The sequence below is a fragment of the Psammomys obesus genome, unplaced genomic scaffold (assembly GCF_907164565.1).
Source record: "Psammomys obesus unplaced genomic scaffold, mPsaObe1.curated_primary_1811, whole genome shotgun sequence".
In the NCBI taxonomy this organism is placed as follows: Eukaryota; Metazoa; Chordata; class Mammalia; order Rodentia; family Muridae; genus Psammomys; species Psammomys obesus.
This window is the reverse complement of record NW_026585504.1, coordinates 49,794,424-49,810,638: the sequence shown is the minus strand read 5'-3', so window position 1 is coordinate 49,810,638 and position 16,215 is coordinate 49,794,424.

Here is a 16,215-nt window from a genome sequence, read left to right as displayed (position 1 = left end):
TTTTTTTTTTTAATTGTAGAGTTGGTTGCGATAATGTGCTTGTATGCTTGTTCTCTTTTGATTTTTGTTGTTGTTGTTGTGAAGTTATCTACATCCTGTGTTTTCTTGTGTGTAGTTATATTGGTGTTTTCCTTCTAATATCTTCTGTAGAGCTGTGTTGCTAAGTAGATATTGTATAAGTTTTGTTTTGTCATGGAATATTTTGTTTCTCTATCTATGTTGTTTGGAAGCTTTGGTGGGTATAGTAGTCTGTTTTGACAGCTGTCTGACATCTGTCCAGTCCCTTCAGGCTTTCATGGTTTCTGTTAAGATATTGTGTGATTCTGATAGGTCTTCCTTTGTATGTTACTAGACCTTTTCCCCTTGCTGCTTTTAATATTTTTTCTTTGTTCTGTAATTTTAGTGGTTTGACTATTAGTTGATATGAGGAGTTTCTTTTCTGGTCTACTCTATTTGGTGTTCTATAAGCCTATTGTATACTTAAGGACATCTCTTAATTGGGAATTTTTTCTTCTATGATTTTTTTGAAAATATTTCTGGATCTTGGAGCCTGGAATATTATTTTTCATCTATTCCTATTATTCTTAGATTTTGTCTTTTCATGGTGTCCTTGATTTTTTGGATGTTTTGTTTTTGTAACTTTTCCAATTTTATTGTTTCTTTGAGAGATGTATCCGTTTCTACAATTGTATATTCAATACCTGAGATGCTTTCTTCCACCTCTTGAATGTTTTGGTGATGTTTATCTTTGTGGTTCCTAATCACTTCTCTAAGTTTTCCAGCTCCTAGTTTTTCTCTATTTGTGTTTTCTTTATTAATTCTAATTCTCTTTTCATGTCTTGCAACATTTCCTTCATCTGTTTCAATGTGGATTTTTGCCTTACCGTTACGATATATATATATTTGTTCATTTCTTCTGTATGTGCCTCTATTTTTGTGGTTATATTTGCCTGTATTTCTTTGAGATCTTTGTTAGTTTCATCTTTATGTGCCTCTAATAACTGGATTAGCATAGATAAATTCATTTTCCTGTGTTTCCAATGAATTAAAATATCCATTGATTTTGGGGATTGCTTCTGAAGCCATTGTGTCCTGATTTTTATTTGATGTGTTCTCTCACCACCTTCTAGTCATCTGATGATCTTCCTACTTTCAGAAAAAGTGTGCACTGGTCACAGCCATCTTGGAGTCTCCCCCCACCCACCAAAAAAAAAAAAAAAAAAAAAAAAAAAAACGAAAAAACTTTTAATTAAATTACCACAGGCAGAAGATTTTCAGAAAACACACTTCAGCAACAGAGAAAGACATTACCTCAAAATAAAGGGCTAAAACAGGATTTTCCAAGCAAACAAACCCAAGAAAAAAATTGGAGTAGTCATCTTAATATCTAATAAAATAGACTTTCAAACAAAAAAGATGGGAAAGGACACTTGATAATCACCAAAGGAAAAATCCGCCGAGATGACATCTCATTTCCGAACATCAATGCCCCAATACAAAGATACCCACATTTGTTAAAGAAACATTACTAAGGCTTAAATCACACATTGATCCCCGCACATTAATAGTGGGAGACTTCAACACCCAACTCTCACCAAAGGACAGGTCATCTAAACAGAGAAGCAATGAAACTAACATATGTCATGAATCAAATGGACATAACAGATATCTACAGAACATTTTACCTAAACATAAAAGAGTACACCTTCTTCTCAACACTTTCGGGAACCTTCTCCAAAACTGAGCATATAGTTGGTCACAAAGGAAGCTTCAACTGATATAAGAAAATTAAAATAACTTCTTGTATTTTTTCAGATCACCATAGATTAAAACTGGACTTGAACAACAACAGAAAACAAAACAAAACAAACAAACAAACAAACAGAAAGCACTGGGCCACGGGAAAATTAAAGAAAGAAATTAAAGACTTCCTGAAATTCAATGAAAACGAAGGCACAACTTACCCAAACTTATGGGACATAATCAAAGTAGTGCTAAAAGGAAAGTACATTGTACTTTCTTATAGGAAGTACATAGTACTTCTTACAGGAACTGGAGAGATCTTATACTAGGAACTTAACAACACATCTGAAAGCTATAGAACAAAAAGAAGCAAACACACCTAAGAGGAGTAGGTGGCAGGAAATAATTAATCTTATTTGTTTATATATTTTTTCTCTGTTTTTATTCTAAAGTTCTTTTGTGTATAAATGATGACTTTCAATTCAGTGTTTTTATGGGATTCATGAGTGTGTAAACTAGTGAGTCTCTGTTTCTTATGCCTTCTCTTTGACTCTTCATCCTATTTGCTTGTTCTGTCTACTTTATGTTTTGTTTTTTAATTATATTATGTTTATTATTATATTTATTATATTATTATTTCCTAGAAGCATAGTTGTTTTCTAATGAGAGAAAAGGAACAAATCCAGATTTGGTGAGAGGGAGAAATAGGAAGAATAAGAGGAGGGGAATTGTAATCAGAATATATTTAGGAGAAAATAATCTATTTTAAATAAAGAGAAAATGATATTAAAAGGCAATTAGTTATATTTACTTTTTTAAATGTATTTTCCTCAACATTTCAATTAACGTAAATGCACAGAAAATTATAAAATTAATATTGTGTGGCTGGGTCATATGAACATATAGGTGTATATGCTTGCCTGTTCCAGTATGTGTTGAGGACAGATGTCTTATCAGGATATCTTTCTTAGTCACTTATACACACATTTATTTTTAAGATAGTGTCTTCTCCTAAGTTTACCATTATTGCCAGAGTGACTGTACGGGAACCCTTTGACTTCTGTTCTATGTGCTACTTAGCTCTGAGGTTACAAATGCTGTTATACCTGTCTGTTAAGGAGGACAGTGGAAATTTTAATTCAGTCCTCATTTCTCATATCTGAGACATCTCTAGAAAGCCAAATTACTCTGTGTGTGTGGTTTTTTTTTAAAGTGAACTGTTACAGAATATGCAGAGCATACATACTTTGTTGTAGGTTTACTATCTCTCCTCTACCTTCAAACCCAGTATTCCTAAGGCATTGTCAATCACCAGTCTTCTTTTTGACACAATTATTTACCTTTTGTTTGTATTTAATGCAAAAATAATGGCAAAAAAAACTGATAGAAAAAAGTCACATTCTGTTTTATTCCATTTGCCTATTTAGCCTAACCTTTAAAAGACTCCTCCACAGTGCAAAAAATCTAAAATGAAAATTACAAAATTTTTATCCTCTGACCACAATAAAAATAAAACTAGCAATCAGAACCAGGCATAACTGAGAACTACAATAAACAGAAACTAAGCAACAGATTCTTGAATGAACCATGTGTTTATTAAGAAATTAAACAGGAAATTTAAAAGATCTTGAGGTAAATGAAATTGGTTACACAATTTATTAGAACCTGTGGGATGTGGCATGATTGTTTCTAAAAGGAAAGGTTACAGCAAAGAGCACACATCAAAGATCTCAGGATACAGGTAGATAAGCTGACATTCTACCTTAAGGAACTAGAAAAACAAGAAAACCAAAGTTCAGAGAGTTAGAAAGGTCAGAATAAAAATAAGTGAAACACTGAATACTAAAAACATTTAAAGCCAATTGGAGAATTGAAATGATTTTAGTATGTTGTGATAGTCTCATAACCTATCTGAATTTAAAATTTAAATTTGGTTTCTTCATTCTGACTTAAACTACAGTCTCCTGACTTCTCCTTAACTATATTGTGCCATATTTCCCAATTATGAACCAGGAATCACTTTTCTAAAAGATAATGAAAACAAACAAAATTGACCCCTTCCACTCCATGACATTTCAGAAAATCCTGCACTGAAAATCATGTCTAGATTAGATCGCTACACAAATGCCGCCCAATAAAGTTTGCCTACATATGCTTAATAAAGGTTATTTCCTGACAGAAGTCATTCTGAATATCTCAGGATTCCCTTTCAGGCAGAGGTAATTGCTCAACAACATGCTTTTCATGTAGATAGAAAGAGGAGTTTGGGCAAAGTGAATGGTGTTTTAGGAAAGATATTGAAAATCACCCTTAGTCTTATCCAAAAACATATAGTCTGAGAACTATAGGTTTGGGTTCATGGTTTCTAGTGAGTCATGAATTTTATAAAATTGCTACATAATACACATGGATGTGTAAAAATTGTTGTGTCAAATTTCATAATAAAAGCCCAAAGAAAGTATTCTAATAAACACTTTTTTTCTAGCAGAATTGTTTAGTATTTAGAAAAAGAATGGCTAAGATCTGACAACATGCATTTTGATAGTAAATTTTAAGACTAAATAAGCAACATGTCAACAAGACTTTTAATACCTTCTCATGAGACAACAGTGTTTTAAGTTATCATGAAGTAAGCACTTCATTTACATTTAACCAGGCGTGAATCGTACACTAATTAAAGCTTTACAGTGAGAGCTATATCACCACATGTTAAAAATACACAGAGAAGCTGTTCCTTACTGGAGTTCTCCTACCAGATCTAAAAGGGATGGGGCACACAGCATTTCAACTTTGAATTTTTTTGCCTGCGTTTAACAGGTAAAAAGCAAAACTGAATCCACTCACTATGTATTTTTCCAAATAAATTATTATTGAAACACACTCAGCACCCATTTCTTTGTCCATTGTTGTGACTGTTTTTACATTGCAAAAATATTAAGAATAGTTCTGACAGATACCATTTGGCCTGCAAATCTCAAATAATTACTGTTTGTTCTTCTAAATCAGTGTACCAACCTTGCCGTAGATAGTTTAAACATCTATTGCTGTGGTGTTCAACTGCATATTATGAAGTATTTCACCTGTTGGTTCCTTTGCAACTAGATGTGTAAAAGTGAGTTTGTGAGCCATATGAGTGCTAAGAATTGAGCCCAGCTTCCCTGCAAGTGTTGTCAGCACGTTTAACCACTGAGCAGACCACACTGTTCTAAAGGTGGTATTTGCCTTGCCTATTCTCTATGGCTATCTTCTTTGGTACTGTTCAGATTTTGCCTATTAAACTTAATAAATATTACATAACTATGTGATTTTGCAATAAAAAATTTTAAGTATTTTTAGACATTATTTTATAGCATTATCTTATTTTTATGAAAAATAAGAGTAGTCCCTGTTCTAATGGAACTTAACGAGATACAGAGAGTGTCTCCAATTCCAACAAGCTATTAATTACATCATCTGCATAAAGGTGAAGGACAAAGAATTGCCTGTGGTACTGTCCTGGGTATGAGTGGCGCCAGAGAGAAGAACCAAGCCTGAGTGGAAGGAACAAAAGACACTTATGTTTTCAAGCTGGACAAGCAAGATGGAGTAATGTTAGGGCTTGTTCCTCCTGAGGATGCAGGAAGATCTGCTCCAGCTTGGCTCAATCTCCTATAGATGTCACTTTTACCTCTATACGGACAAGTCTCAAAATTTCCTCTCTAATGAAGATAAATGTCATATGCATTACAGAAGTGCCCAACAGCCTCATTTTAATAAATAATAAAGATGCCTGTAAGTCTTTCCTGAAACATTTGCACATTCTAAATCTGTGTGTATGTGTAAGGTGTTAGCATTTTAGCACATGGATTGAACAAAAACAATTTCACAATTTCATATATGTACATGATATATTCACCCCTTTATCATTTCTTATTGCTCCAACTCCTGCTGACCACTTCTTTGGCCTGACTAGATTTCCAGCTGTTTTCATGTGTTTCGTTTTGTGACTCACTGACTTGGGTGAGGCTTGCCTGTATGAACATGAATAGGGACTATGTACAGATCACGGACAACTAACTTACCAGGTGGCTATATCATTGAAGAAAATTACTTCCTTTTCTCCTGGAAACTATTAAATGTTTATAAGGGGGATTTCATAACCTCTCCCCATGTTCATGATGACATATTGAAGAGTCCTATCTTATGCAGTTGCACCTTCTATGTGCACATGGTTGAAGTGGCCATTCCATGTTCAGAAGACAACAGTTCACCGTAGTTGAACTTCCATCCTCTAGCTTAGGCAAACTTTCTCTCCTCTCATGCTATGCTCCCATAAATAATTGTTTAAGGGACACAATTCATCTTGTAACCTAATGTTTCTTGCCATGAAAGAGGTGGTGGCAGTTAGGATGTCACGCAAGAAAGGATGAGCCCTGAACTGGTATACAAATCTAGGCGAAGTTCAGCCATTGAAAGAATAGTTATTATATGAGGGTTGATTATGCAAAATTTCATTGTCTAGAGAGAAAGCCTTGCTCCATGGGTAACTGCAGAAGGCTTAGACAACTGGATGTTATAACCCGGAGTCACTTGGAAGACTGTAAGCCTTTGGGAGAGGCGAACAGAAGCAGCATTGTTGTATTCCTCTGTGGAATATTTCTGGGGCATGACCTAAATTCTTTACCTGTTACTGAGGTTTACGATTTTTTTTTTCAATCGTTGATTGTCCCAAGGTCAGAAATAACTTTATCTACGTTGTCCTTAACCTATTTTTTTAAATTAAATTGTATATATGATAAAAGCATGTGAATTTAGATCACTTTGTCACATTAATTTCACACTGAATTTCTCTCCTGCTTGTTAAAAGAGTTGTTTTCTTCATTCAATTACTTCCACAATTTATAAAAAATCAGTAGACTATAAATGCACAGGCCTTCCATTTCTGAAAACTCTTTAAATTCACAGGTTAATATTTTTATCCTTCTGAAAATATTACATTGCATTGAATGTTGTAGCACCATAGTTACCTAAAACCAAGTAATATGAATTCTCCAACTCTGTTTGTATTTCTATTTGAAGTTCACAATTATTCTTTCGATGTCTGTAAAGAATTGTGTTGCTATTTTGATGGGAATTTCAGAGAATTGATAGATTGCTTTTGGTAAGATGGCCATTTTTACTATGTTCATTCTACCAATCAATGAGCATGAGAGATCTTTCCATCTTTTGATGTCTTTTTCAATTTCTTTCCTCAGAGATTTGAAGTTCTTGTCATACAAGGCTTTCACTTTTTGGTTAGGGTTACACCAAGAAACTTTACATTATTTGTGGGTTTTGTGAGTGTGTAGTTCCACTAGTTTTTATCTCAGCTCATTTGTCATTTGGACAGGAGGGCTAATGATTTTTTTTTAATTAATCTTGTTTACAGCCAGTTTGTTATAGGAGTTCATCAGATATAGGAGTTCATCAGATATAGGAGCTTATCAGATATAGGAGTTCTCTGGTATAATTTCAGAGGTTGCTTACTTACACTATTATCATTTGCAAATACTGATACTTTATTTTCTTCCTTCTCAATTTGTAAGCCTTTGAATTCCTTTAGTTGTCTTATTGCTCCCCTAGTTAGAACTTCAAATACTATATTAAAGAGATATAGAGAGAGTGGACAGCCTTGTCATGTCATATGTAGTTTAGGTATTTCTCTGAAGCAGGGTGAGTGGAGATTACTCAGGCCAAACTAGTTGTTCAAGAGACCTAAACAAATGGTGAGATCAGAAAGAAAAAAAAAAAAAAAAAAAGTATGCCCCGAAATCTCTTAGGACTACAGGATAATAATTTATCACCTGTGTCTTTACTCTTTTTCTATAAACACAAAATAATATGTTTGTACCTGTTTTCTTTAGGAATTGCTTGAAAATTAATGGCAGAGTGGCTTAACTGGTGTTTATGAGTCAAATAACACCCATGCACATTAAACACTGAAGATGCAATCATTGCTTTGAAGGTAGACTTGGGAATAATTACAGTGTGCTAATTATTGCTAATTTTACCACAGCTTGGAACCATGGACTTTCTCAATGGTTCTATAAGAGATTGCCTCCCCTTCATCCTATTAAAGAGGCACACTTTCTCGCAGGCTCCATTCTCTCATTGTATTTAGTTGTTTAGCTCCATTGGATACTGAGTAAGTAAAGTAATAATTTACTATCTTAGAATGAAAATGTACAAGCTTTCTCTTTGTGGCTTTGCTGACTCTATAAAAACAAACAAAAATGTTCCTTTTCATTCCTTTTTAACAAGTGTAGGCATATGTATATGTTCAATAGAGTTTTTAATACATTGCACACTAAGAAAATTGAATTTTAGAGAATTGTTTTCTGTAGCTTTTCTTCAGATGTTGCACCACTTTATTTCATAAATACTCATTTACAGTCTTACAACCAAGCAGAAGACACAGGCAGGAATCCTAGGAAATCAATGGCTATGTGAGATTAGGTCGCCTAGCCTCATCTGACGAATAGGGCTGAAAGTCCATTTATTTTATGACTTGCATGAGGATGAGATCTTGTTCATGACTGTATAAATGCATCCTGCTGGGAGTTTGCAGCTCAGAAGGGAGGAAGGAGAAAACAAACAGAACCAAAACAATACCCTGAAGGTAAGAGATGAGAGAACAGGAAGGTTTTGGATATATGGGTTGGGTCAGCAACTCAGGATGAGTTTCTGCCTCTGCATCCTGTAAGACAGATGATATTAGGGGTCCCCAGTCTCCAGTCAGCCTCTTAGGCTCAGGGGCAGAGCTTAGGCAAGAGGGTGAGTCTAAGTTTCCTTTCTAGGTTTTCAGTTATTCAGGAGGTGGAAGCAGCCCTGACCAGGTCAGGTTATTGGCTCCCTATAGAAACAGAGAGAAGGAGGACCACACAGTTTTCTTTGGGATGGAATCAGCTGGGCAAGTCAGGAAGAGAATGAGGTCCAGAGGGTGCAGAGGGGCCAGGCACAGATGTCTGCAGTGTCCCTAAGCCACCTGCCATTTGCCGTTTCAAGATGTGTGAGACGCCAAATGAAAGTAAAGTCCCATTTGAGTCCCCACTAGAATCTAACATAGGATCTTACTCTTATGGACTTACGCCATGACAGGCCTCAGTTTACTATCAAAAGGAGCAGGCCAAGTTTCCATTTCCCTGAAGTGCATTAACATTTACTATAAAAAACACAGAAAATGGGCAACCAATCAGAGGATGCCAGACCTTATGCCAGACCCTCTACTGGGGCAATCTGGCAGGAAAGATAAGGTTGCTTAACTCATGACCAAGCCAAAAGTTTGCTTATAAGTTTGAATGCTCCAATCATATTAAAGATTACCAAACTCACCCTGAAATTCCCCTGAGTACCTATAAAAGAACCCTCTGTGCTCAATTCCAGCACACAGGTTAAATATTTTCTTTTCTTTAAGTTGAATATTTTTTTAATTGAATACAGTTTATTCACTTTGTATCCCAGCTGTAGCCTCCTCCATCATGCCTTCTCACTCCCAGCCTCCTTCCCTCTTCTTCTCCCATGCCCCTCCCTGAATCCACTGATAGGGGAGGTCCTCTTCCCCTTCCATTTGCCTATCAAGTCTGATCAGGACTGGTTGCATTGTCTTCCTCCATGGGTTCTCCGAAGTTCTCCTTACAGAAATCCTTCTTATCCCACACCCAGCCCTCTAGAGTCCACGCTGACTCTCAGCCTGAAACATCTTGCTGTTGGATAAGGAGTGACAACTCTCAGCCTCCTGTCTCTCTTCTCAGCCCAGGATTGTGAGTGTTTGGAATTGGTTTCTTGGGCAGTGTTTAGGGGAAGAAGTTTGTCACACTTAAAATTCCAGTTCAAATGAAGCCAGTCAAAGGGGGTGGGCAGGTTCAGGCCAGCTTCCAGAGGTGGTTATTATGGTGAGACTTTATTCTTCATTCTTGGCTGCCTTCATCTTTCTGTGTCACCCTAGAGACCCTGGCTGAAAGGCCTTTTGGGAGAGAAGGGCAACCTTTGACCTGTTAATGAGTGAAATGAATAGGTGATTTACAAAAGGGAAAGTTTCTGTGGTTCAGCAGGAGCTTGCAGCTTCATTATTTTAAGTAACCTTCAAAAATCTATCACTCAACTATGTAGAAAATGAGCCAATGAGGATGAAGTAAATAACTGAGAAAGTCACTCTCTGATAAAGCTCTTTCTTGATGAGAACTTGACTTCTAGCTAAATCATTACTTTTCTCTTTAACTTACAACACCCACAGTTGCATAGCCTTTCATATGAATACTTTGAGATACTCAGTTAATGAATGTGGTGGTTTGAATGAGAATAACCTCATAGATTTGAATGCTTAGTCACCAGGGTGTGGCACTATTTGAAAGGGTTAGGAGATGGGGCATCTTTGGAGGAATGGTGTCACAGGAGGTGGGCTTTTAGGTTTTCATAACACAAGCCAAGCCCAGAGTCACTCTTTTCCTGCTGCCTGTGGATCTGGATGTAGAATGCTCAGCTTCCCCAGCACTGTGTCTGCCCGGATGCTGCCATGATCTCTGCCCTAATCACAATGGATTAAACTTCTGAAAGAATTACACTTTTCTAGAGCACATGAAAGACATACACAAGGAAACAAAGGTCTGAAGAGGTTGAACACACGAGCACACATCCTCCACGGGCAAAAGTTGGCTTTCCGGGCCAGGTGGCTACCAGATGCACCTAGTGTGTATCCTGTTCCTTACCTCTTCATTCCCTACAAGTTGCTAATATTCCTGTTTTTATTTCAACCCTCTATGGGTGAGGACTAGACTCCTGAACCAGAAAACTTCAGGACCTTAGGCCCCTTTTTCCAAGATGTCCCTACCACCACATTTCCCCTTTGAGTGACTAGGTGGGGTTGGGCTTGGAAGAAATGTGAAAAGCAGGTAGAGCTCTCTAGCAGGTCACAGTGTGTCCTCTAAACCTCCAGCGGTCTAGACTGAATTCCTTGTGCATGTCTCCACTATTTCTACTCTCTTAATTAAAACAATACTGAACATTACTTATGTCCCTTACATAATGTTGTTTCCAAGTAGAATTTTAGATTCAGAAGGAGTAATTGTCATTTCAGTCCAATACTTCATTATACAGATGAGGGTAAAGAACGCAGAGAAAAGACTTACCAAAGCCATGAAGCAGGTAGAGGTTGTGCTTGATTGCCTAAGCTCCTTTGTGTGCCATCTAGTGTACACTGTTTGTTTCCCTGGTTATTCTCTTGTTCAGTGTTTTCTTGGAGACATTATATAAATATAATATATATATATGTATAATTCTATATTTTTCTTTACATATATAAATAAAATGAATATATATATGTTTTTGTCCAAAAATTCAAAGCCAACTTTTGCCTATAGAGAATGTGCACTCATATACATTACATATATATGTACATATGTACATAGATGTACATAATAACATACAGTATCCATGTATATGTTGATATGTGTATTTGTAACAGGGTCTCACTATGTTTCTATTCACCGCTGTGATTGGAACTCACTCTGTAGACCAAGATGGCCTGGAGCTCATAGAGATCTTCCGCCTCTGCCTTTGAGTGTTGAAATCAAAGGTATATTGTTGCATGTTTTGTGATTATTTCCATTCTTAAGTTGTGATTATTCTATTGATTTTGCATATCATCTAAATGGGAGAGATATTTTAGTAAAATGAAAAGCAGGTAAGTTTGAAGTGTCCTGGCTGCTGACCTCCTATTTGTAAAATGGGTATAATTTTGTTAACATGCTTGGTGTGGATGGGTAAGAGCTGAAAAGGCTTTATCACTCCTGTTTGATCTATGCCAAGTTATCTTCATAAACTGAAAGAAATTTGATGATTGTGGATGAATTTATAGAACTTCGACCCATTTGCTCATGAGAACATCTCCTTTTCTAGCCTCCTGTGATTGGGGAAACAAGGGCCACCTGGAAACCTAGTGACAGAGGTAGACCCATGGCCTCTCTGGCTTGTACAGAAAAAGCCATGTTTCACTACCTGAACAGAGACTGATCTTCAGCTATGGTGTGAGAAAAAAAAATGTCTTTTTTTTTAAAATTTCATATTTATCACCTCTATGCCCACAAACTCAAGTGCCTCTTTCCCAAATCTGAAATATTTTTGATTAATGACACAATGAGAGAGATGAAAAATTGTGTCCCAGCTGAAATGAAGATGCACTAAAAATTATTGTATAAAGTTACCTTTGGCTTCTATGTATGCAACATTTTGTGATTAGAAATTTTAACTATCAGTTTTCTGAGTGGATCAAAGGCCCACCCCATGAACCTGCAACTAGATAGTTCCTGGGCCTTAAGGGAGTTACTACTACCCTCATTCTGATGGACATAGCATTTAAACAGTTTCTAAAACTTAGTGCTATATCCACAAAGCACATTGTGTAATAAGTGACTACAGTATCTCACTCTTGCTTTGGACAGACCAACTGAACAAAATAAAAAGAAACATCTGAGTTAAATGACATCACAGATCAAACAAAATTAATATATATCTACAGAACACTCCATCTAAGTACTAGAACAGCCTATTAAATTTTCTCAAAATGGATCACATATTAGGACTCAAAGCAAGTTTAAAAACTATGGAAAATTTGAAATAACTTTTTCCTCCTCTTTACTACCATCTAGTAAAGCTTGAATCAACGTAAGAGAGACTACAGAAATCCCATAACCTTATGGAGATTGATTAAACAACATAGTGTGGAATCATGAAAAAGTCATGGAAGAAATCAAGAAATTTAAAAATTCTAGAACTGAATGAAAAACCTATGAGACACAATGGAAGCCATAGATATAAGTACTTACATTTAAAAAAAAAAAGCACTCCAATTAGTTAATCATGTACCTTATAGCCTTGGAGAAACAATAGCAATTAGTAGATGAAGATACTACCAGCAGATAAATTGTAAAATTAAGATGGAAATTAGTGAAAGAGAAAATAAAAAATCATATAAAGAATTAATGAAATAGAGTCGGTTCTTTTGAAACATGAATAAGAGGCACAAACCCTTAAACAAACTGACAAAAGAAAAAAAAAATGAGAAAGACCAGATATTAAAAAATATCCATGTGGAATGAGATTTAAAAAAGTTACCAATAAAATTCTGAAAATAGTAAGTACATGCCACACAAAATTATATTCAACTAAATTTCAAGGGATAAATAGACATTTGTTCACATTACCCAGGGAAACACATGTATTAAATCATAATGACCTCACTAAGAAGCACTCACAGACGTACCTGGATACATCATTTAAGCACCATTTTGAATATCATTTAGTCCTGCCAACATGATCAAAATTAATCAACACAGCAGATATTATATTAGTATAGTTTTAGTCTCACAGAAAAAATTAAGTAGAGTATGTACAACTTTCCTGGCTACTACACTTAATACCAAAGTAATACATTTCTTTAAATGGATGAATTAACAAGTCAGATTGGTATCACCCAAAGGTGGTTGTTTGAATTAGAGATCATCCGGGGCATTGCACAAATGTCATTTTAAATGTCCTTTTCGCTCTGCTTATTCATTCTTCCTTTCCCTACCTCCTCTGAGTTCCCCTGATCTTATTGTTATCCCCATAGTTTTGTCTTTTATAGAATATCATGTATTTGAAATGATACTCTATGTAAATTCTTCATTAACCTTCTTCCATGTTTTTTTCGTTGTTATGTTGTCACGCAGGCAATTCAACTGGCCTGTCCTCAGGGTCCTTTCGGGTTTTGACTTCTTCTGTCACCACGTATGTCCTATGTCATCACCTGTGCTTGGTGCATAACCCAGCTGCCATCCTGCCATCTTTCCTTTCCTCTCTCTCTCCTGCTCTTCCCTTTGCCTGTTCCTCCAACTTCCCTTCTGATTCTTTCTAACTCCCTCCCCACTCTGTATTCTCCTCTCTCTTCTAAGCTCTCCCACTGTGTCAGTTTCACTTTTCCCATGATGAACATTTTTGTAACCACAACTTGTTGTTCAGTGTGTAATTTATATCACAACATTTGGTGCCAAAACCTGATGGGCAATTCAGTGGTTTTCACTCTGGAATCCAGTTCTCTTCCCTGCCCATGCATGCACAGTTGACTTTCTTTCTCTCCTGCTGCATTCTGCCACTGTATTCTCCACCACTGTAATCCCTGCTGCTCACAATTGCTCACAATCACTGCAGTCACTTGCTCTCACCTGTTAGGTAAACAATCACCTGCAGCATGCTGCCTCTCCTTGGTCCCCCAGTGCATGGACAGATGGTTTTTAAATTGAACAAGGAAAATTTGAAGCCAGCATGTTAGCAGCGCTGGCTCCTGCAATGCTGCCTTGGCTGCACATTGTACGTGACAGACGGCCATGTTGATTTTTGGAAAAAGAAGATGGAGCCATGGCTTCACTGTCATCTTCATTAAGGGCAATCAGGTGGCTTTACTTCCATCTTAATTAAGGGTAAGAAAGGGCAGTCACATGATTGGCAGCCATCTTGCTAATACAAAAGCTGTGGTTTTGCCGCTGCCAGCTGCTTTTACTACCTCATTTTCAACCCACTGTTTTCACAGCTGCAAATCTGCAGTCTCTTGTAGGCACTGAAAGCCCACTGTGCCCTGTCCTACCTCCACCCTCACGGTGCTTATCTGCCTTTGTCCTTTCCTGGGGATGAAATGCCCTCTATGAGAACTCAGTCTTACTGCTGCTAAAGCCCTGGTACCAGGCTCCTAGTTTCTTATGCTTAGCTAGGCTAAGCTCCTGACATGTCATTCTAGCTGATTGAAGAATCGATAGTGGCATGGTCCATGTTTGGTTTCACCCGAGTCTTGGGAACACACCCATGACTGCAGGCCACCGGTGCTTTCCACTTCCCTTTCTCATTTTCACGAATAGCCCTTTCATGATCTCCCACTTTGACAAACCTCCATCCTCTACACCCAAAATCTGACCTAAAGAGCTTTATTATTCAATAACACCAAGAGCAACCACTGAAATGAAAAGCAATTCCCTATTTCTCCTTTCTCAAAATCCTGTCTGTTTCTCTCTGTTCCCTTTCACATGCTGTTTGATTTAACTTCGTTCTTTTTGTTTGTTAATGGACTTTTAAAGTCTTTAAATCCTGAGAGGAGGTGGCCCAGTTTACCTGAGGCTCAGCTCCAGTAAAAACATACAGCTGTGGCCCCGAGGCTGTCAGCATTACCACAGAGAAAACAAGGTCTGCGATGCTCCTTCCTGCAGGCGTCCAATGTAAGTCAACTCCAGGGACTTGTTTCAAAGGAGCCAGGAAGGACACTGGTACTGAAACTGCCTCAACAAGCCATGCCCTGCTTGCTGGCAGACTGGCCTCTGAGAGTCAAATTGCTCCCACATGGGCTAGCCCTCTGTGCAGACACAGAGGCTGGGTCAGTGCAAGCACCACAGCCACTTTCAGCTTTTCATTTCCTTGGCAGGGCAGAGAACTAAAGGCATCGAAATTCAACGACCTCTACCAGCCTCCCTGAGTCCAGGGTAATGTTGCAGGTCTGTTTTAAGTTCACATTAAGGTCCTGAGGTCACATTGTCAACCTCTGTAGTAGGAGGTTTCAGATTCCTTCTTAGTCCTTTTTATAAATAGGGGAACAGGTCTTAAGCCTCACTCCTCCAGCTGCTACTTTCAGGTCTAGATACAGTCTACATTGTTATCAGACTCAAAAGGCAGGTCTCAGATGTAACCTTTTACCATTCCTTTAGCTAAAGGACAATGAATGCTCACAGCAGTCTCACTTATGTCTCATGGTAAATAGGAAAAGGCTTAAGGATACAGAAGTTTAAGTTATGAGGATCTAAGAAAATGTTTGAGGGTGTAAGATATTTTATGGTTGGTCAATCCAAATTATGAACATTTGAGGGTCTAAAAAAGATGTTTCAAGGTTGGTTAATGAAAGTCATAAAGGAAAGCATCTAAGAAAGTATTTGAGGGTCTAAAAACAGTGTTGTAAGGTTGGTAAATGCAAGTTATGAAGGCCGGAAGGTGTAAGGTGAATTTAGGTATCCTAAATAGGTAAAATGCTTCATATTTCTTCATGTTGCTATGCTACTATTGTATCAACTGTCCAAACCTTTGGCCTTTATCATTGGTGCTCTGATTTATTAAACTAACTCTGATAAAATCTTTCCACTAACAGCACACTATCATGGTTCTAAACTCAAGATTTTAAATTTTCTTTGGTTTGTCTTATAAGTATGGACTTAGAAGATTTTTTTTCATTGTGCTAGACTTATCTATCTATCTATCTATCTATCTATCTATCTATCTATCTATCTATCTAGCTATCTAGCTATCTAGCTATCTAGCTATCTAGCTATCTAGCTATCTATTCAGTCTTTTGGATAGAGGGAAAGAAGCTCCTCTTTCATGGTGTATAATCATACTAAAAATCAGGATAAAATGAACTTCTTCCTTTTCTGCTTCACAGAAGGAGTC